The following is a 23,446-nucleotide window of genomic DNA, read 5'->3' as shown; positions in this document are numbered from 1 at the left end:
GGCCTTGGTGGCCTCAGAATATTCTTCTGTTTTCCCATGGCCACCTTTTCCTTGTCTCACACCATTCTGTTTTTCTGACTTTAAGCACCCAATGTAGCTAATTCCTTGGATTAAATCCCTCCTGACTCAAATGCTTAAAATTCTTTGCTTCTCTTAAAGGATGCACAGACATAGTTTTGAACCATAGAAAGCCACACTTTCAAAAGATCTAAGAACAATACATGACAAGATTCAATTTGTAAAATACCTGCCCTTGAAGAAGGGTTCCATATCAGATGTATAATTTAACAGAAAAAAAAATTGCTGGTTGAATAGTTAAAGTGTTTACAGGCAGAGAGGTCATTTTCAAAGAAGAACCATTCAGTTTCCTTAAAAGTTTTTTTTTACAATGACTTAAGATGCATTATCATGCACAAATCCATCAATATTTAATTTTCTTCTTAAAAATCCGCATTGGGATTAACGTTACAAAGGAAAAAAGGCTTTTATGCCGAGGAAAAGTATATCTCTAGCAATGTGGTTGGTTTTGCTGATCTGTGTGCGAGCACAGTGCAGGTCAGGAGAGGTTATTTGGATGAGGAGATCTCCCTTTTTAATCCCTGCCCCTTCCTTCTTTCACAAACTAAGCTCGGTGCTATCAGCAGAAAGACAGAACATAAAACTGCAGGCTCAGCAGATGTTTGACTAATCTTTGGGGGTTCAAAAGAGAGGACAGTGGAAGAAAAGAGGGACTCTACAAGCTTCTATTTTGATTCCTTGGGCAAGCTAACGCAAGATGATGCGGCAGGAGAATACGGAGAGTTAGCCCATTTCCGTTTGCCACTGTACTCAGAACCTATGTAGCTATCTCCTAAGTGCTAAGTTTTAATAGACATGTTCATTCTTAATAATTAATCCTTTCCTTGAAGCACTTTGATTTTTCTGATTCATATCCAGCTAAGTATAAATCTGTTGACTCTGAGCCTAAGTGTGTCAATGCACAGCTGCAGTGCTCGAGGGATCATGGGATATCCAGGTCCCCTGAGACTCAAGGGAAAGAGTCTAGGCAGTGGTGTGCTGTAACATTTCATGAGATGTGTGACATAATGTGCCCCAAAAGGTGCACACATAGCCACAGTGAAAATACTCCTGCATTCTGGTCACCAGGAGCACATTTGGGTCACTATGTAGCCATTTGCCTCTCAAAAATCAGACATCACATCCTTCGAGGAACTCCAAGCTCTTCCCTGCATCCACCACTGCTCTGAAGCCTGGCCTGAACTTGCCCTTCATTGTCTGCTTTCTCTGTACAAATGATCTCCTGGTAGACTCCAAGTCCTTGGTCCTTGGTGGGTTCTGAGCCCCACAGAGTAGGACCTCAGCCCATCTGTAAGTGCACAACTCTTAAGGAACCTCTCAAGCCAGGGATCTGTGTTTCAACACAACTGATAATTTATGGAGTCTGGCTCATGAATTTATGGAGTCTAGCACATGCCTCCAGCCAAACTGCAAAAGGCAACAGCTCCCCAAGTCCTATGCTTCATGACCATTTCAGGGCAGTTCAGAATTTATGCCATCAATCCACAGCAGCCTGTATTCAGGCGGATCCCTCTTACATTTTTCTCTTTCCTTCTTGGCTTTCTTCCTGCGGGAATTACACAATCCCCTGTCCTCCTCTTACCTCCTCCTCCTGTGCTGTACTGTACCTCCAACTCTGAGAAGCTATGAATACAAAAAGACAGCCGGCGCTCCAGGATCCTGTTACTAATTCAATACATGCAGATCTTTCAGGGAGGGTGGCAGACTTGCATTTTCTTGAGAACAATGGGGAAGCCAAAGAAGCCTTTCACTCTTTCCCTGCAGACAAATACTATCTCAGAATCCTGAAAGGGCTTTAAGGGGCTTAGTCCAACTTTTGCCATCCATGATAGGAACAGGAATGCAATGAGTAATGTGTAGACTACATGCATCACAAAAGTAGCTGCCACTGGGTTCTATTTAGGAACCCCATCAGCTAGTGCAATGGGCCAGTGTTTAGGAAAGGTTAATATGATAGGAACTTCACAGAGGCCAGTCCTTAAGCTTCAGTACTAGTTACAAAGAGCAGTAGAAATATATTTGTGGATGAGTTGGATGGGTGCCCTTAGCTCATGCTTGGGATCTTAGCCTGTAGTTTACCAGAGTCTGTGCTCTTATGTGAAGATAGGGTCCTCAAAAGGGTAATCAAGTTTATATGATTTGATTAGACTTGGTCCTAATCCCATAAGGATGGAGTTCTTATAGAAAGGAGCAATTTGAGCCGGGGATGAGCTCAGTTGGTAGAGTACCCGTGCAGTGTGCATTAAGCCCTGCATTGGATTCTAGTGCCACATAAACCATCTTGGGGGAGGGGATGCTGAAGCAGGAGATCAGAAGTTCAAAGTCATCTTCCAGCTGCCCAGGAAAACATGCACGGGTCAGGGAGTTTTGGGGCAAGGGTTGTACAGAGTTCTGAGAAAAAAGCCTTAATGGGTGATTGTCTTGCTTGCCTTAATCGATGAGAAGACCCAGCCTGAAAGTGGGTGTCAACATGATCTAGCTTCAGGCCCTGAACTAGAGAGACATTTCTCTCTGACCTTGACTGTGAACGTAATGTGACAAGCTGCAGGAGTTCCTGCCCTGACTTCTAGTCAATGGCTAGTGTAGCCTGGAAATGTCCTCTTTTGAATGAAGTGTTTTCAATAAGGAATTTACAGAGCCCATTATGAATAACCACATAGTGGGTTCTCTAGTGGGTGGGCGATTAGTGCGTTGAGTACTAAGTTACCTGGAGGTTCCAGACCTACTAAGTGCATCCTCACTCACAAACATGAACCCATGTGCAAGCTGCCTAGCTTTGCTCCACCAGTCCCTTGCTCTACCACCAGGTTCCTTATGACTTGTGCCTCTCTCCAAAGCCTGAAGGCACCTGAGCAAGGCTTTGCCTCAGCACATCTAAAGTATGGTGGCCTGGGTGGATCTTATTTACTTTGTAATTTCCCTGATCACCTCTTTCACCACTCAGAGAGTATAATTCTCTGGTATGGCCCAAGTGTGATTTCTGAAATAATAAGCATAGTCACAATCATATACAAAATAAAAAGAAACAAATTCCTTATCGAAAACAACTGAGCATCCACCTCACATATTGTGACCCATGGTGACCTGGAACTGTCCTTCCCTAGAAGCCATCCTAATCTCTCCCATTATGTACTGCAAATACTGAGGTACCTGACCTGTTCAAGCCTGTTTCTTTCAGAGGCTTCTTCCTACTCAGGTCCTTTGGTCCCCCTGGACTTCTGGTGCAGAAAGTTTTCTGTTGCACTAACCAACTTGGACACTGTTTTTCTACAACTAGTTCATGAATCAATCTCCTCTCTTTGTCTCTCTGTCTGTCCCTGTCTCTCTTTGTCTCTCTGTCTCTCTCTCCTCTCTCTGGTTCTCCTCCTTACCAAGTGGCTATTCAGTTCTCTTCTATAAAATAATGACATATTGCACATAAACTATGCACAAATCCCCCCTGTATGCCTCAAATCATTAAGCCCAATCCTGTACAAATGCTGCAAATGCTTTAAAAGTGATTGTTATATTGTTTAAAAAAATAAGAAGAACATGGTCTATACATGTTCAGTGCAGAAGAAACCCCCCCCCCCCCCAAATCTTGTGTGCTGGTAAATCTGCAGCTTCCAACTGTGAATTGTGAGGGCCAACTGTATTTGTGTTGTATCTCTGCCCCACTCTTCTGCATTCCTGAGACCTGTAAGCATGCCTCACTCCCACATGGACTGCCAGTACTCAGCCCAGCATCTGCACATACTAGGTGCTTAGCGAGTGTTTGTTTATTGAATGAGTGAGTCATGCTAACTGCCACTTACTAGGGTTTTCGAGTGTGTATTGCAGTTTAAACAGCCAGTGGTACAGGGACAGAGGGAAAGGGTGAAGAAAGACCATGCAGACGTCAGAGCTGGTCCAGTGAACGTGAGCGCCTGCCAGTGCTGGCTCAGCTCTAAATGAGTTACTGCTCTCTCAGCGCCTGCCATGGGAAGCCAGCTGCTCAGGGAGCACTGTGGTTTTGTATTCAGACAGAAGGGGACAAGCTCATGCATACATCTGGATACGGAGACAGGCCAGCTTCACCCTCTCTAACTAAGTGAACACCACGGCCTTGACAGAACTAGCTGGAATTCTAATCACTAGGGCTGGCATAATAGACAGGTGAGTCTGGGACTCTCAGAGGGGCAGGTTGAGCTACTTCCTCTGGAATACAAGCCTCTTTTCCAAATAGACCATATCCTGAAAGTATAAAATGCCTTCCTTCCTATTTACTCAAGCCTTGGCCCTAAGAGGGCTCTCCATCTCTGTCTCTATTCTGAGCTCTGAACTCATTGCCAGCACTTCTGCTGAAGCCATTTGGACAAGGAGAGGGCCACGCAGGAGGAGAGCTGGCTTCCAGGCAGTTCCTGAGAAGGTCCTCCTTGCCTGGGCCCCAGGAGGCTAATAGAATGGTCGAGAACAGGCATTGAGCCAGTCATGTCTCCTGTCCACTTTGCTCCATCTCCTGACATACACCCAGCATTCCTGCATGTGGTGACAGCTTGAAACAACACCCCTGTCCCCACATTCTGCCTCTGGAATCATTCCAGGCAGTCTCCGGTGTGCCTGCCTGCATGACTCTTGCTTCTATCCAGCTTTCTTTCCAGGTTTCACAATCCCTTTTGGCTTCATCCCCTTTTGGCTCCAATTCTTAGTGAACTCCTGTGGGTCAGCAACTTGAGTTCAGATTAGCAGGCTCAGCTTCTACCTTCAGTAGCCACCACCTACTCCCTTCCTGGATGCTTATACCTACTTAGCCTCAGCCCTGGGCTTCTAATCCCGACACAGGATCACATCTACCAGTCTCTGTCTGTGGGCTTCATACACTGAGAGCACAGTTGGAGAATGGAGGGTCAGACATGTCATAGCCAGAGACTAGCTTTTCTTCTTCTTTTGGTTGTCTTTGTCTCTTTCTTTCTCTCTTTCTTTCTCTCTTTCTCTCTCTCTTTCTTTCTCTCTCTCTCTCTCTTTCTTTCTTTCTTTCTTTCTTTCTTTCCTTCCTTCCTTCCTTCCTTCCTTCCTCCCTTCCTTCCTTCCTTCCTTCCTTCCTTTCTTCCTCTCAGACACTGGTGCAAAAAAAAAAAATTAGGTTTCCCTAAGTTCTCAGTCTTATAAATAAATAAATAAATATTGTTTATTAATAAATTATTTTATTTAAGACATCTTATTTTATCATTTTTATTATTAAATTATTTATTGTTAATAAAACATTAAATTATTAAAATATTATTTTATTATATCATTGAATTTAAATTGTTTAAATAAATACTTTATTATTAATAAATTAGTAAAAGAATGTTAGAATGGACTCAAATTCAAGAACAATTTTATTATAGTCTAAAAGCCCTAGGAGATACAAGATGTAAGCTTCAGCTGCTGGCCAGAGGAGGATAATAGAGGAGAGGAGGTAAGTAGCCATCCTGGTAGGCTGACATAGAGGTCAGCAGACGGCAGGCATAGCCACAGGACAGAGGGAAGAGCAAGGAAGCCAAACTGTTGATGGATCAGGGAACTCCAACTGGTAAGGGAAGCATGCTTAGAAAGGACATAGAAGGGCAAAAAAGAAAAGTGAAAAGTCTCACTTTTCTGAAAAGTGAATAGACTCAACACCCTCCATCCCTGAACAGCCCATAAGTTTCTGCACTGGGGGAGGGAGGAATGAATCTCAGAATGAAAAAATACTATATGTCATTAAAGAACAAATTATTCCACCAGTCTCTTTAGCTTGGCTTAAGGTGAATTCATCCAGGAGTAGTTCCTTAGCCAGAGTGATTGATGTGGCCCAGCTGGAATGTTAGAGCTCTAGCCAAGCCAGGAAGCCAGGAATTCCATTACCTTGACCAGATAGTGGCAGGAAGTGGTGGTGGTGGTGGTGGTGGTGGCGGCGGCAGCGGCAGCGGTGGTGGTGGTGGTGATGGTTGTGGTGGTGGTGGTGGTGGTGGTGATGGTGGTAGTGGTGGTGGAGACAGGGTCTCACTCTGTAGACCTGGTTGGCCTAAAGCCAAGATGGCTTCTAATTCAGATATCCTTCTGCCTGTGCCTCCCCAGTACTGGGGTTAAAAGTGGGCAATACAGCACTGGATGCCATGGTCAGAGATGCTATAACCAGCCTTTTTTTTTTAGCTGTTTGTAGGTCTCTTGTGCCAGGATGGTTGATTTTACCCCCACATTCCTTCCTGTGTTTTTTTCTTTTTCTGTTCATTTCTGTTTAGCCCTATTTTTTTTTTAAGTTTTCAAACCCTAGGTAGGAAGGATGGGAAAGTGTAACTAGAATGAGTGAAAGCCTTGATCTTTGAGGCAGAGCTTGTCTGCACCAGTGAAGCACATTCTGTTCCGTGTGAGCGTCTGAGAGAGGAAATAATGTAAATGATTTCATATTCTTCAAATGATCGGTTCATGGAACTGGACTATTTAAACACATGCTGGGAACACAGAGGCAGAATGAGAACATGCTAGAGGTTTCCTATTCTAATATTTACATGTGAACGATAGGCGTATAAAATCCAGTGCTAAAACTCAAGCGTGAGTTATGCATGAGAGTGTGCCAACGACAACATCTTTCACTCAATAAGGAATTCATTTATGAAGCACCTACAACATTCACGAAAGGACAGAGTAGCAAAGTGACTATGGAAATGGACTTTGGATGAAAACAGTCCAGGGTTCAAGGGCTATTTCTGTCATGCTTTACTAAATCACTGTAGATAATTTTGTGTTAGGTTCCATTTGCCTAGAAAATGTGTCTAGCACTACAGTCATGTGTCAAATATTTTGAAAAGTGCACCAGTAGGTGATATTTGTAATTATGAGAGCACACAGGAGTCTATTTACACAAGCTAAAGTAGGTGCAATGTCTCTAGGTAACATTATCTTGTGGGTTTGCCATGCATGCATGCATGTGTCCATCCCTACCAAAATGTTGTTATGTAGTGCATGGCTGTATCTACCTCAGATATCGTACAGAACATTTCCCATAGCAGAGCTCCACTTTGTCACCTCTACTTGTGTGTGATTTCACATTCTCAGTACCATGAGTAGATGGCTCGTATATGTATATTTAGGTGTTAGTTCATAAACACAGTGATCACACTGCATTGGAAGCCTGATCAAATGTTCACAATCAATGTGATAGCATTCACAGTGAAAAATGTGCATGGTGCAGTCACAGATGAGTCTATAGCCAAGTTATGCAAAGGAACCCAGGCTAACACTGCCTAAAGTATCTAGGTACATTCTGTGTTTGATTTTAAATTAATTTTTGGTGGTTACACATTAGAAATGTTTTGCTGTTACCAAATTTTTATTATGTGAAATTTATTCTCTTTGCAGTTCTGTGAGCTAGAAGTTCAAGGATAAGATATTGGCATGGCATGGCTCCTTCCAGAGTCTCTCATAGTATGTCTTTCTGGCCTTGATCAGCTTCTGCTGGACCTGTGGGCTTGGGCAACACCGTTCCAATCTCCCCTCTGTCTCCATTTGAAGCCTTACCAGGATATCCTACAAAGTGGTTCTCAACCTGTGGGTAGAAACCCCTTTGGGTGTCACATATCCAATATCCTGCATATTAGTTATTTACATTATGATTCATAGAAGTAGCAAAATTAGCTATAAAGTAGCAATGTTAATAATTTTATGGTTGGGGTCACCACAGCATGAGGAACTGTATTAAAGAGTCACAGCATTAGGAAGGTTAAGAACCATTGGCCTATTGCAATTGTTTGTCTCAACTGTCCCTTCCAGGCAATGTAAGCTTTTCTTTCTGTTTTGTGCCTCGGGATTCTTCCATCCTCTACCATTCCACTGCTCAACTGCAAAGCTGCCTCTGAGCTTGTTGCTGAGAACCCCAGTCTCTGTCTCAGAACCTATCTCAGCTAGAGTTGTCCAAGGCATTAGGTATTTTCTGGGATCCATGACAACACATCAGGACCGAAAGTGGCTTAAGAAGGAAGGCATTTGTTACAATTCCAGAGACCTAAAGCCCATCATGGTGGGGAAGGCATGGCAACAGCATAGCAGTAGAAACAGTAAGCTGGCTCAGCACATGTTCATCTGCACACAGAAAACAGAGAGAGAGAGAGAGAGAGAGAGAGAGAGAGAGAGAGAGAGAGAGAGAGAGAGAGAGAGAACAGGAAGTGGAGGTTAGTCTATGAGGTGTTAGTCTGCTTTCAGAGCATACTGTTCCTAGCAAGCCCCCACTCCTAAAGGTTCCATAACCTCCCTCAAACAATGCCACTGACCAGGGCTATCAGGGACAGTTCTTATTCAAACCTCAGCACTACAAGAAACAGAACTGGTAGCAATGTTTGTGTCCCAGTGTAGTGGTTTGAATAAGAATGGCTCTAAAGGCTCATATTTGAACACTTGGTCCCCAGTTGGTGGAACTGTTTGGAGAGGGTTGGAGGCATTGATGGGTGATGCATGGAGCCATGGAAAGCTTTGGAGACCTTAGGGCCTTACTTTAATTCATTTTGCTCCCTCTGGTTTGTGCTTGTGTTCAGTGTGAGTGCTTAACATCTTGCTCCAGCCCCTATGACTGCTGCTTCCATCCTTCCATCATGGAGTCTAACCCTCTGGACCCCAAGACAAAAGAAATGGTTTCTCTGATAAGCTACATTGGTTTTGGTACTCTATTGCAGTAATAGGAAAGTAACTAAGACACCATACACCATACACACTTTGCGCTCTCTCTCCCTCTCCCCCTTCCTTTTCTGTCCTTCTCCCTCCCTCTCTCTTTCCCTCTTCCTCTCTATCTCTCTCTCCCTCCCTCTCTCTGTGTGAAAAAGACAGAAAAAGCAAAACACACTTTAACTGTGTGTTGATAGTATTATGAAGATTGGCCCATCTAAAACCTATAACCAAGGCCAGCCATGTTGGAAAGCAGGTAGTTTCAATTCCACAGAAGGCACAGCTCCTTCTTTGGGGAGTATCAGTATTTTACTTTTCAGGCCTCCTGCTTATTGGATGAGGCACCTTGTCAAGACAACTTTAGGCCAAACAACTGCAGACAATGGTCACAGCCATAAAATATCTTCACAAGAACTTCTCAACTAGTAATTGTCCCAACACTTGGATCTGTAGTCCAGGCAACCTGACACCTGTGGTTAAGCATCACCTAAGAGTGGGGGTGAGGTTTCACCTGTACCTTCCCTCACCTGGAATAGCAAAGGCTCCACACTGTCCATTATTTCCTCAGCCAGGAAAAGAGACGCTTGGAACAGAAGGCAAGTGCCAGTGTCTGCATCTAGGTTGCCCTGACCTGCTTCATTTCCTCCAGTGTTCCCCCACCCCTCAGTCCAGATTCCTGTCTCTGGGCTCTGCTCATCTCTCTGAGCAATGTTCTCAGATCATTGGTCTGAGCAGGCTGTGCAGGGGGAGGAGCCTCTATCACATCCTAATAAACAAGTCACTCTGAATTCCAGAGAAGAAATCTCAGGAAGCTACCTACCGAGAAGACTGGGAAGAGAAATGTCTGCATATAGAATATAAGCTAAAATAGATAATAAATCGATCAGACATGAGCTGGTAGCAAACAGAAGGCCTCGGGAACATGAGAGTTCCAACCCCATGAGTCAATTGAGTTACCTGAGGAACAAATTGAACACCAACAAAATGAGGGGATGTAATGAGCACACAGATGCCACTTGCATACTCCACAGATGGCAGCTTTTCTTTTTCCTCCCAAACATTTTGTTTGCTTTAGTCCTAATGTCTTCCTGATATTTCAGATTCATGCTGTGACTTTTTAGTGAAATGAAATTACAGTGGCTTAAAATTACATCAATAATTATACTCTGCTCAGACAAGAAGGATTGTGTGTTCCAAGATGCTAGCAGGACCTCTCATAACAGTGGGAAAGCAATTTCTCTGTGTGGAGTAATTATATGTGGAACATTCTAGTAAGAGTCAGAGGAGAGATGTGTGGGAGAGGGAGGTCTCTGAGACCTGAGGGATTTCATCTCTTTCAACAGTTATTTTGTGGCAAAGAGTTGAGGCCTCAGTATCTTTGTAAATTAGAAATAACAGTATGGCCACCTCATAGACTTAAGCTGATTGAATGACAGGTGTTTCATGTGTTTTAAAGAATGCCACACAATTCCAAGCCTCTTGTTAGGGCTCCTTAGAAATCACTTAAATGAGAATTTGGTTCCATAATATTAATTCTTTTCTCGATGCTCTTATGAAAAGACTCCCCCTCTTTCTAGCCTAGAATTAGCCCTGTGCCCTGCTTGGAATTGGTAGTTACGATAAAGATTGTGAAGAAGGCTTGAAAGGCAGTTACAGGGTGAAGGTGTTTCTGGTTATTGCCTTGAGCAAAGGTCTGGGTAGTCTGGTCTTTAGAGAAAACAAGAGACCGAGTTGGTCTTAAGAGATTCCAAGAAATGAGATTAAACACCACAGCAGTCTTACCTTCCACAGGACCTTCTTACAATGTCCTCAGGAAAAAGAATTATTGAGCTAAACTACTGAAGTTTTTGTTTGTTTGTGTCTCCTGCATCCAAACTGGATCAAACTTGCAACAAATTGATGTGACCTTGAACACGGAGGTCTCCTGTCTCTACCTCCTGCTGCCAGGATTACAAGTGTGCACCACCATACCATGATCATGTGGTGTTCTGAATGAAATGGGCCTTCTGCATGCTAGACAAGCACTCTTCCAACTGAGCTACATTTCCAGCCAAGCCATTATGTTCCACAGTGGTCAAGTGAGCAGTAATTTGTGACTCCCACTAACTCATTTGTTTGGAGTAGGGTGACCTTGTAAGCCATTGACTCAGCACATGTCCTTTTGCTCCACATTTTCATTCTCCTTTCTCTTCTAAAAAGTACTAGAATTATACTTAATAAGCTCAGTGGAGATAGGTGGACCTTCATCTTTCACTGAAATTTCTTTCACGGTCTATATAGTGGAGTTAAACTGGATATATTCACTGGAGACTACATTTTAACATGATTAAACCTGAACGATGAGCAAGCATGACATGTGTATCTTTTATTGACTCTTTCCAGATGGATTGCAGCTCACAACTCACCTCAAAAGACAGAATGTAAAAGACTCAAGTATTCATCAACACTGGGATACATGGAACTCCAACTTGTTCTGTTTGTGAGTCTGACCTTGAACTTGCTCTTTTCAGTCCTTATGCTACAGTGAGGTTTCCAAGAGTGACAGTTCATCTCAACTGTCAACTTGATGAGATCTAGAATGCCCTGGGAGATATGCCTCTGGGCATGCTTTTTGGTAGTTATCTTGATGAGGTTTATTAAGAGGGAAAGAAGCAACCACTGTGGATGGTGTCACCCCTTCCACTGAGATCCTGAACTGTGTGAAATGCACCATGAGCTGAGAAGAGCCATCCACTTTTCTCTGCTTCCTGAATGTGAACATTTGGCTTGCTGCTTCAGGCTCCTGCTGCCTTGACAGGCAGCTTCAGCTGCTGCCGTGACTTCCCTGCTGTGATGGACTATACCGTGGAAATTCAAGCTGCAAGAAACTCTTTTAAGGCGCTTTTGTCAGGTTATTTCTTTTTCACAGCAACAGGAGAAGAAATTAAGAACCAAGTGTGTATGCCACCAATCAAAAGAGGTGTCTGGGAAACAAGAGGAATGTAGGTCAAGATGGATGTAGAATAGATCTTGAAGCATAGTCCAAGAAATCCTGCTTAGACTGTTTTAAAAGAAGGAAGAGTTGCCTTGGTCCTGGTGTCTCTTCATAGCAATGGAAATCCTAACACACACACACACACACACACACACACACACACACCACATATATACAGAGAGAGAGAGAGAGAGAGAGAGAGAGAGAGAGAGAGAGAGAGAGAGAGAGAGACAGGCAGACAGACAGGCAGACAGTCAGATGATAGGTAGATATATTGTATAAACAAACCTACATACTTCTGTTTCTCAAGAGAGTTGACTATGATATGACACAGTTTATTATCAACACACACTCTAGGATGGAGGCCATCATGATGCTATTAACCACAGAAACACTAAAAGACCAATTATTCTGAAGAAACATCAACATGTACTTCAAAATTATTATGAGAAAAGGAAAATGCCTGTCTACTAGGATTTAACTCACACAGTGGCAGTTGGGGTGGCCACAGTCACAATGAAAATCATCACTTTGTAGTTAAAGCAAATTGATGTTCCAATTAGGTCTGATTGATTTATTTACTTACTTAAGATAAAACCTCACTCTGCAACATAAACTGGCCTGGCATTCACTGTGTATGATAGGTTGGCCTTGAACCCGAGGCAGTACTCATATTTCTGCCTTCCACATCAGTTAATCTCCCTCATTTCCATTTCCGTTTCATGTGCCTATACCAAATAGGAAACTAGAATTCTAATATGCTGGTTCTATTAGCAACAAGGATTTGTAGAGTTAAAGAATTACAGTTTTATAAAGGAAAAAAGCTAAGGTCAGTGAAGCAGACAGAATAGTTTCATAATGAGTCTTTTGTTGTTGTTATTTAATTTTAAACTAAGGCATGTATGTGTTAAAATGAACTAGAAATGGAACTGAAAAGTTCAACATTAAAGATTACCTTATTTATGCAATGTGGTAAATACTGCCTTTAATCAATCTAAGGAACAGAACAGTCTTCGGAACTGGTTGTTAGGCAAATACAATTAATAATGCCATTAAGGCTGAAGTAACCTGTCAATCAAAGCTGTTACCAAAATATATAGATAAACACACACACACACATCATAATCAGCTAAAATAGACTTTTTGACAAAGTTGATGATAATTATTTAAGAACTCAGTACATATATACATATACATATACATATACATATACATATACATGTATACATACAAGTACAGGTGTGTTATCCATTATTCTTTGCTCAGATTTTAGAAATATTTTCTTTATCCAAACATACTCCACGAGTCAGGATATGTGCCCCTGATGTCATCAGACACTTTTAAAACAGGCCATTAAATTTCGTGTGTGCGTGTGCGTGTGCGTGTGCGTGTGCGTGTGTGTGTGTGTGTGTGTGTGTGTGTGGTTGTGTGGTATCTGTATGTGCACAAGTATGTGGAGACTGGAGGTTGCCCTTAGTCATTCTCCAGGAGCCCTCCATTTTGTTGTTCTGAGATGAGGTTGTTCGCCGAACCAGATTTGCCTAGGGTGGTTGGCTAGTGAACACCAGAGGCCCACGCTTCTTCCCCTGCCCAGTACTGAAATTACACCATGCTTGTCTTTTTGTGTGAATTTTGGGACAGAACCCAGAACCCCATGCTTGTGCAGCAAGCACCTGAACACCTGAGCTTGCTCCTTAGCCTTCGGAATTGGGTATTTCTAACCAAACTATTAATAAATGTAATGCGCTGTCTCCAAAAGAATAAGCAATGAAAAAGATCCTGATGCTTTTAAGTCGTACATTACAATCCTTAAAACAAGGCTGGAAAACAAGGAGACGTTCGACTTTGTCCCTTGGAAGGCAGGGGATGGCTTGAGTAACGGTGGAGGGTAAATGATGAACCAGGGCTAGTGAAGCATTGAAGGGCTAGAGGAACGCAGAATGCAGCCAAACCTGGGGACTGGGACAATATTTGACTTGTAATACACTTGTGATTGGAAGAAACTCATCAAAAATAGTCTCATTTGCAGAATTTGTTCTGATTCTACCTAATATTTCAGGCATCCTGTTTTTAAAAAGTTTTTTTTTTAACTGACAAATCTTGGTATTTTACCATTTTATCTATTATACTGTATTTCAGTGTTTCCCACTCCCATTTCCCTCCTAGTCTTATCAGCCAGCCCCCATAAATCTCTTTCTCCTGTTTATTAGTTTTTGTTTTATTCAATTCTGTCCTGAAGAGTTTAAAAAGGCCCTCCTCCCATCCAAGCTGGTGGGCTCACTTGTGATTACACACTGGATACCACATTTCTCCTCTTTCAAGAATCTGTCAGGTATGAACAGGTCAACAGTATATGGCAGGACTTGGTGAGTCTCTTAGTGCTGCACAGCTGGCTTACAGGAAGGTCTGACTCCTGAGGAGCCCGTACCAGTTTATACAGCTACTGTGAGTTTGGGTCCCCATGTCAGTGTCCTGCTTAGGAGACAGCCTGTAACTCTTACGTTATTTTTACCTCCTCTTCTATAATGTTCCCTGAGCTTTAAGAGGCTGGGATAAGTGTTTTGTCTAGGACTGAGCTCTCAGTCATTCTTCATTCTCAACACCTATGCAGTCATAGGTCATTGCTTCTATATCCGTTTCCTACAGGGAGAGACTTCTCTGTTTTAGGATATATCTATAGACATAACAGCTCTTTGGGGCATTTACTATTATGGTTTGATATTATGTCAGCTCAACCAAACAACCAGATCAGATTCCCATCCCACCTTCCACAGCACGCACACAACAAACACACATACACACACAAATACTCACAAAATATACACACAAACACACATACACAAACATACAAAACACAAACTCACACAGAAACACACAACACACACACACAAAACACAAACTCACACTCACACAAACACACAATTCACACACACATAAACACAAATTCACACACGCAAACACACACATACACAAACACACAAAACACACAAAACACAAACACGCACAAACACGCACACACACACATGAAAATTTATATAGTAGGTTTCTAAGTCAGTTTTCTCAAACACCCTTAGTGTGAGTTACTTCTTCCACTATCCCCTTTTCTCCTTTCTCCTTTCCTCTCCCTCCCCACTTAATCTTCTCCATTAAGAAGCTTTCAAATTTTCTCTTCAAAGAAAAGATATATTTAAGGACAGAAAGGTTATGCTAAAAAATTGAATTTAAATATAATTTGTTTGAATTCAATTTTGTCAACTAATTATATAAGATTAATAATTCTACTAAAACTTCTTTTCAAAACTAAAATTCTTTTCAAAACTTGAAAAATGATTAAACAGCATGTATCTTAGTAGAAAATTGAATAGAAAAACTGACTATCTGAAACATACAGCAATTCAAGATGCAAAACCAGTCTTGGAATATAATCATGTACTTTAAAGAATTTCTTAGTCATTTCTGTCCTCAGAGCTATGTCACAGAATTTTTTTATGATAATATTTTTAACATAGTCCTATTTCCTTTAATAAAATCTTTTCCAATTTTTTTCAAAGTGTTATTGTAAAATTAAGAAATTTGAAATCTGATACAACTGACTTCTTTATAAACTCATCTATTTAAGATTTATTTTATTTTTAATTGTGAATGTGTGCACACAAGTGTGCATATATAAGTGCATGTTTGTGTGTGCACATGAGTGTAGGTGCTCATAGAGGCAAGAGGTGTCAGATCCTCTGGAGCTGGGATTACAGGTGGTTGTAAAGTGCCATCGACAGGTGGTAAGCACCAAACTTGGGTCCTCTGCTCAATCAAACAGTATATGCCCTTCACCTTTGAGCAATATCTCCAGAAGCTCATCGGTGTAATAGTGACATCACTGTTATCAAAGTAGGCATTGGCTTCCTAAGTGAATTTAGCACTTGATCTATAAGAGGGAATTCATGCCTAGTATTGTAATCCTGGTGCTAAAACCAGGAACAAATAGTGCTTAGACCATGAGGAGCTCTCTCTCTCTCTCTCTCTCTCTCTCTCTCTCTCTCTCTCTCTCTCTCTCTCTCTCTCTCTCTGTAGAAACCCTATGTTGGGATATGTGGGGGGGGGGGGGGGTGGTGCTTCCCTCAGAAGCCATTGGTGCCAGGTGTGAGATATCTGCCCCTGAGTCAGAAGGGGTCCCAGAGTCACCCCTCTCCCAAACTCAGACTGTTGTCATTGCTCTTGGTTACCCATCAGAGCTGCTAAAGCCACCACACAAGTGACATTACAATGATCCAGGAAAATACCTCATATTTGAGGGTCTATGCTACAGCATGCAACTATCAATCAACAACAGTCAAATGGTTATGGGTATTTTGAGAAAATTTTGTGATGAATCTCTGGCTCAGTGGCTGAAAGATCTATTTCCTTGCCACTCCAGTGAGTTTGAAAAGTCACCAGCAAATAAATGTGCAGTGAAGTGTTTTTCATAAACAGTGAATCATGCATAGTTTAAAAAAAAAATAGTGTGCTGCCTACCAGATACCTCTATTAGTCATTTCTGTCTTTTTGGAGGCAAAGCCATCAATGCTTCAAGGTTAAAACATTTTTTAAAAATAGTTCAGCCAAGGATGTCGAGGTTGATTGAGTATAACCTACATGAGTCATGTGTGTATGTTAGAGTCCCCGAATATGCTTCCTAACCATAGAACACACTTGTCCCAAAGTGGTTCTGTGATCCATTTCCCAATAGGATTATAGCTAAGGTGAAGGCAACTGGAAAGTAAGGATTTAACTTATTCACACAGTCCTTAAGACCTGCTGGGCCTCAGTGTCAGCCCGTGAGCTCAGTGACCAGACTGTCCATGTGGCTGCAATACACTACAGTTCATTTGTGTCTTTACTCTTCTTGGTATGTTTTTGAGGGTGTGAATATGTGCCTGTATGGTGTATGCATTTGTGTTTACAGGTGTGTGTGTGTGTGTGTGTGTGTGTGTGTGTGCCCATGCAGGTACGTGTTGAGGCCAAGAGTTGCTATCCAGAGTTCTTAGCTCTTCTCTTCCTTGGTTTTTGACATACCATCTCTCACTAAAACTGGTACTCGTCTGTTTGGCTATATAAACTATCTGGCTAGTAAACTCAAGAGATCCTCCTGTTTCTGTCTACTCAAACCCCAGTGCCAGCCACAGCTAGCTTCCTATGTGGTTGCTGAGTCATCAAATTCAGATCCCCAAGACTGAGCAGCAAGAACTTCAGTCATTGAGCTACACAACTGCCCTCAGCCTTTGCAGCTTAGAGAACATGGCTACGTAATCATTTGATTGAATTTGATAGGTCCTCCTCTGAGCAGCATTTAGACGGAAGAAAAGGAGCCATGCTTCTCATTCCCAAGTTGCATATCCTGTTATTAGATTTTGAAGCCAACCTTCTAGAAAGTCATAATCCCAGGCCAGAAGTTTCCTCAGCCTGTTATGTGTGTGCAGCACTCAATAGAGATCTTATTCTGCCATAATGTGCCTTAAATGGTCTATGAAGATACATACTATACATACTGTCTACATTTGAAAAAATAAATTTGGAATACTTATGTAGGTTAACATTTAAGCTCAACACTTCTCTAGATCTTTAAGACTTACCTGTGAAATTTTGGAGACTATAAAAGAAAGATTATATACATATATATATATATATATATATATATATATATATATATATATATTACACACACACACACATAACCTAAAACAGTCCATCACTGTTTCAGGATCCGATAAAGAAAAGATTATGGAAAATGACCCATTTTAAATAAGATGAGTTGATATTATTATGTAAAGAGGAAATTGAGACAGAAATATCAAGTATTTGATTTAGAAAAGAATGAAAATAGAACTAAGGCTTCACAACATACAGAACTTTAGGTTTTAAATTCTGAATGCACTATAAATATAAATTATTGATCCAATGCATATTTATGAAACATCCCCATTACCTAATGTTACACAAAGCAGCACTGACTCACAGTTAAAATTGTTCTTAGGCCAATTTTGTCATCTCAATAATATATAAACTCCTTTAGTAGATTTTTTTTTCATTCAGCAAATATTTTCTGAGCACCTTCTCTGGCTCGTGCCCTGGGAATCCGAAGCTAAGGGCACATCTGCTGGCGCTACCAATTCAGTGTCTTACCTTCTCCCTTACCTTACTCTGTTCAGTTCTAGCATACAGAGAGTTTCGATCACACAGCCGTAGCCATGAACTTTCATAGACACTGAATGTGTGTACAAAGAAGAGGAAAAGCAGGGGGTGTGGGGGAAGGAAGGAGCAAAGAGGGAAGGAAGGCACTGACTTCTGAAAAGTCTCTCGATTTAGAGACTCTATAGTCAATTCTCAGTATTCATCTCCATCAGAAATTCATTCTAGGGACCCCCATGGACACCCAAACCCACAGGTGTTCAAGTCCCTTAAATGAAATAATGCAATATTTGCATAAACCCCACACATCCTCCCCTATATTTAATTCTCCTCTGAATTATGTAGCATATTTAAGGCAGTATGAATTCTAGGCAAAATAGTTGTGCTGCGTTGTTTACTGAATAATGACAGGATCAGCATGTTTAGACATGACTTTTTAGAACTGTTTTTGATCAGTGTTTGGCAGATTCCACAGATGTAAATTCAACTATAGAGTATGATAGCTGGGAAGATATAAATTCCCTCAATATACTATAGCAGGTGCAGGATATCACATAGTGACAAAGTGCCATGTTCGCAGGGAATGAACACAAAGGTGTTCAGCTGAGTGTGAGAACTTAGGAAAACTGTCTAAGGCCAAGATTCGTCAGGATACCGAAGGCCAGCAGATGACAATGTTCAGAAGAAAGAGTTGGTTCATGCTGGGTCATTCAGACAAAATTGATTGGGTACACAAAGACTGACTCAGTGGTAGGATAAGTAAGTAAGCAGATGGTGTTATGTGGGTCCGAGGCTTTTGCTGGCCTGGTGTCCAGAAGAGATAGAAATATAGGAACTCAAACATTCTAAAAGAAATGGAAAAGAGAGCTTTAGGTTAGAATGCTGGCTAGGGACAGAACATGTGACGTGAGAGTTGCATGCAGTCCTACTGACTTAGGGGTTCGGTTGCCTCATTTCAGTTGTACCTGGCCTCAGTGAAGCATCTCTCTGGCTCTCTTGGTTCTCTTCTTGTCTCTCTTCTACCCAAACAACCAGTATCCCAGCAGACACTCAAAGTAGGATCGCTTCCCAGAGTATCTTTCTTGTGTTGGGGAGAGAAGTCTTATTTCAAAATCCTTCAAAGATACTGCCCATAATCCAACGATCAGCTTATTATAACATAGATATAATCCTGGTTTTGTTTGTTTGTTTGTTTTTGTTTTTGCATAGGACTCTGAGAAATAAATATTGGCATTTCAACCTCTTTGGAGGGAACTGCATTTGACCATCATGGAAGGGTAGAAGGACAGCTGCTGGCTATGCCAATAGCAGAATCTGCTACAAAAGCTGAAAAGGATAATTGGCAGTGGGAAACTATGTGTTCCTTGCATGTTTAAGTGACACATGGGAGCATCCATTCCCAAATTTTAAAAAATTGACAATTTTGATGTATCCTATAAATACCACTATCTCTTGGGCTTTCTATTATGTATAGAGGTCTCTCCATAATAAAAGAAGTGCCTTTAAAAACAGTATAGTATGCTCAAAAAAATAGAGATGTCTCTTTTCTTCCTTAGTCTTGCAGTTTAAATCAATTCTGAGAAGCGTAATGACCCTTTGAGAAAGAGCTGAGAGGAGGGAATATTAGTCCATATCAGGCTCTTCCTAGCAACCTGACATATATTACCTCATTAGGCCCTTATGCTGATCCTGTGACAGGCTGGAAATGGAATCTGAGGCTGACTGGGTTAAGTATTTGTGTCAAGTAAGAGCCAAGATTGGAGCTGGGCATCCTTGGCGTGACTGTAAAGAGAATTCCTAGGCTCTTCTCTCTGTCTGTTAGAAGGTAATGGTTGCCTGAGTGTTTGAATATGTTAAAAAGCATCTCACTTTGCTGACTGCTGCTGCTTATAAAACTCCTGAACATCAACACCAGGCAGAGAACCTCATATTGAGCCCTTCCTTGTTTATTAATTTACCACTTCATGTTGCGCCTCTCATTTTTCCTAGTGCAAGGAAATCAAGAGTACAGTGACAGCCAGACTCAAGATGACTCAGAGAACTTAAAAGCCCAAGCATTTGCCTGAGATTTGTAGAGCTTATCACCGGCAGGTTCTTTCTCAAAGGCGTCACTTATCTAACATATAGTTCCTGAGCATCTCCCTGAATCCTGCCCTATGCATTCCTAGATGTTTATAAACACCGAGAAGATGCCAATGAAGCCAATATTTATCTCTCTTTAGATTCCCTTGCACTGAAAAACTAAGAAAATCTGCCTCTTACCCACAGGACCTCTGCAGTGGAGAATCACTGTTCAGTTGCATCAGAATAAATCTAGGGTACAGCCCCTCTTCCCCCCTAACGCAGAAATGGATAAGCCACATGCCGGGTCATTTCTGTCTCAACCCTTTTCAGAGTCTTCTTCCACATTTCTGTTTTCTCCTCTCCTTGATTTCATGTGAGGCTAACCCCTCTGGGTGGCTGACCTGGACTCACTCCCTCTGTGGAGACCATGCCACTGGGCTCAAGCAAGGAGTGACAGACACCATGAGGTAAGATAATATTCTGGTGATTTCTTTCTGTTGCCTTCTTTTGAACTTATCTCATTCCCTCTGAGACTTTGGCTCATCATGGGGTATTTCTCTCATATTTTGGTCCTCAGTGGGCTTCAGTGACCCTGTTTTCTTTTTGACATTTAGACTGTGAGGTTAAGGCCTGCTGCTTTTATTGACCTTCAGGTGTCTTTTTTGTTTGTCTTATTTTTTATTACTTCCTTTATTTATTTATTTATTTTGAGAATTCTGTGCATAGATATGCATATACAATTTAAATGGAATTTCCTTATCTGGATTGACAACGACCCCTCTGAGACCCAAAGATCATGTAATGACGTTTTTACCTCAACATCAGGCATGTGAAGCCCTCCTTTGCATTGTTGGTGAGAACGTCTAAGAGACTCCCAAAACATAGAGCCTATTGTTATTGGCCTTGGTTGCCTCTCAGAGGTGTAAGGTAAGTCCCTATTGCTGAAGGTATCATGCACTTCAGATGTAGGACCCAGGGTTACCTGAGCTGGAACTAAGCCAAATGCCTTTCCCTAGAAACTAGTTTTCATGGTACCAGACAACGCCATGCAAGCTGCCAAGGGAAAGAAACAGCCAACAGTCCTACCCAGCCGTGTTGACTATGAACCACAGCCATGCTCAGCATGGTAAAATAGCCCTAAGGATGCAGCAGTTCTCTAACTGGGCCTAAGATCCTTTTTTTGTTTTTGGTTTTTCGAGACAGGGTTTCTCTGTGTAGCCCTGGATGTCCTGGAACTCACTTTGTAGACCAGGCTGGCCTTGCTTCCCGAGTGCTGGAATTTAAAGGCGTGTGCCACCATGCCCGGCTGGGCCTAAGAGCCTTAAACAAGAAGAAAACCAAGTCTTACAAGTATCTTAATTTCCCTTACTCGTTTTCTGTGACTAGGAGGCATGCATCTCATACTTGAACTTTACCTGAAGCTGGGAATGGTGGCTTGCTGCAAATTTGCAGTCAGCCTTGCCTGTACATGAGATCCAGGCCAGCCTAGGTTCCAGACTGAGAGTCAGTCTCAGAAGGAAAGCTGGTCCTTAGTAAGATTCTGGCTAATCAGAATATGAACACTGACACAACCTCAATACTCAAGGTCTCTTTTGAAATGTACAAGGATCAGAAGTCAGCCTGGGGGTGGGGTCGGGGTTCTGCACGCCTCTCCTGAGAAGACCGGGGACCAGCTCACCTGTGTCTCCAGCCAGGATGATAGACACGCACCGCAGAAAGCGCCTCTTCTCCCATTGTGGGCCCGCTTTCCTCTATGGAGTCAGCTCTCCTGAGCTGTGAACCACAGCCATTTCTGCAAGCTTTGGAGCCTGCGGGCTGAGGACATGAATGAACTGAGTCATTCCACAGAGCTTCATTAATTTTAAGGCAGTTTAAGATATCTGAGTCACAGGCTTCAGTCATTTAGACTTTCCCAGCTGCCACTGTGCTTGCCCACACACGTTTCTCTTCAAAGATTGCATCTGTGGCTAGATGTGTGGCACTGCCCACTCTCCATCAGTTTCTGAGAGAAATCAACCTCAGAGATGGATGCAAGGGTGACAAGATATCCATTTGCCGTGTGCATCTTAGCCTGCAGGAGGGTTTAATGAAATTAGCAGTCAGTTGTCTTCATTCACATTCATTCCACCACAGACATGTGAAATTCCAAATTCTATACCCAACATAATATTGTACCCAGCCTCCCAAGGAAGCTCAGCTATGCCATATGGTGACTCCACTCACTACACAATATTTAGCAACTTGGTGAACAAGGAATGAATCATATCTTAACCATCTTGGCCAAATATTGTTTTATATAGCAACAGTATTAGTAATATATATGTTTTACTAAAAAAAAAAAAAAAAAAAAAAAAAAAAAAAAAAAACAGTAGTACTTCCTGCTACGCCCACTGAAAATTAAGAACTAGACCTCACTGGAAGTAGACTGCACAATAAAAGAGTTCTTGCTCATTAGCAATCTTCAGTTCAACACTGCACTATACATACGATACTCATTAGCAATCTTCAGTTCAACATTGCACTGTACATATGATACATTCAGAATGTCTGCTTTTTCTTTTCCTCCAGAGCAGCTGCTAGGATTGAGCAATAGTCTCCCAGGGTAACAGAGCAAGGAATCCTGGGGCATTTCCCTGATTCTGAAAAACAAAGAACTTGTAGCCACAAGGAGAGGAGTCCTGAAGCTCTCTCCTTCCTACTAGAGAGAATCCCTTATAATCCCAGGAAAACAAAAGCCTTATCCAGTCTCTGTTGGGGGAAGGTGTCCTGTGGGGACTGGGTGACCACTTTCCTCCTGGAGCCTCAAGTTTGTCATTCAACAAAGATAATGAAAAAATTGTTAAAACATAATGTTGCAGGCTAAATCCTTGTTGTAGAAGATGTAGGGACTGTCTGGGACACGTACATTCACACACACACACAAACACACACACACACACACACACACACACACACACACACACACACACATAGTTATCATCCCATTCAGTAAACATACAAGTTGACAACTGAAAGATGCTGAGATTGTTGCAATCAAGTGTGATGTGACTCTGGTAGAGCCATATGCTGAGTAGACTATCTCACAAAGAATAGCAGCTCTACAGGAGAGTCCCTGAAGATGCCCAAAATGAAGTGTGAATGATCAAACATAATTAGGGAGGAAAAAATGTTATTTATTCCAGTCAAGAACTTGATCCTTTCTTATTGGAGAATAGAATGTAGTGACATAGAGTTGCAGGGAATAGGCTATCTTTATAGCAATCAAGGAATATGGGATAGCATTACTAAGCTAAAGCATTATTTTATGAATATCAAGGAAGGTTTTAAGGAATTCTATTCTACAGCAGCAGCAACTCATCTCACCCCACTCTTTTGAAAACCACTGTACCCATCTCAGTGGGAAAATTGTTAGCTGGGCAAAACTGAGCTGGTTAGAACTTGCAGGGAAGAAAACCACTGTACTTCATCTGGATTTTTCAGCATTCATACCTAGGAAAAAGAAGCCACTGTCTTCAGTCTTGGGGAGAAAGG

General features: G+C 41.9%; 1 long non-coding RNA gene across 3 annotated transcripts in view; it reads right to left on the bottom strand.

Annotated features, from left to right (window-relative positions):
- Gm5432 overlaps positions 1-23,446 on the bottom strand; it is a 71,904-nt gene that overhangs the window by 34,210 nt on the left and 14,248 nt on the right. Inside the window, exons 2-3 of one of the 3 annotated variants that reach the window (XR_001780550.2) lie at positions 21,594-21,986; positions 6,013-8,139 (exon numbers count right to left, since the gene is read on the bottom strand). This is a non-coding gene — a long non-coding RNA (predicted gene 5432). Of the gene's footprint in view, positions 1-6,012; positions 8,140-18,211; positions 18,697-21,593; positions 21,987-23,446 lie in introns of those variants that run through there. The other 2 variants (XR_001780549.2, XR_001780551.2) reach the window with 2 other exon arrangements.

Source organism: Mus musculus, chromosome 12, assembly GCF_000001635.26.
Source record: "Mus musculus strain C57BL/6J chromosome 12, GRCm38.p6 C57BL/6J".
NCBI classification, from domain to species: Eukaryota; Metazoa; Chordata; class Mammalia; order Rodentia; family Muridae; genus Mus; species Mus musculus.
Note: the sequence above shows the minus strand (reverse complement) of the source record. Positions and strands in the feature narration are given on the sequence as shown.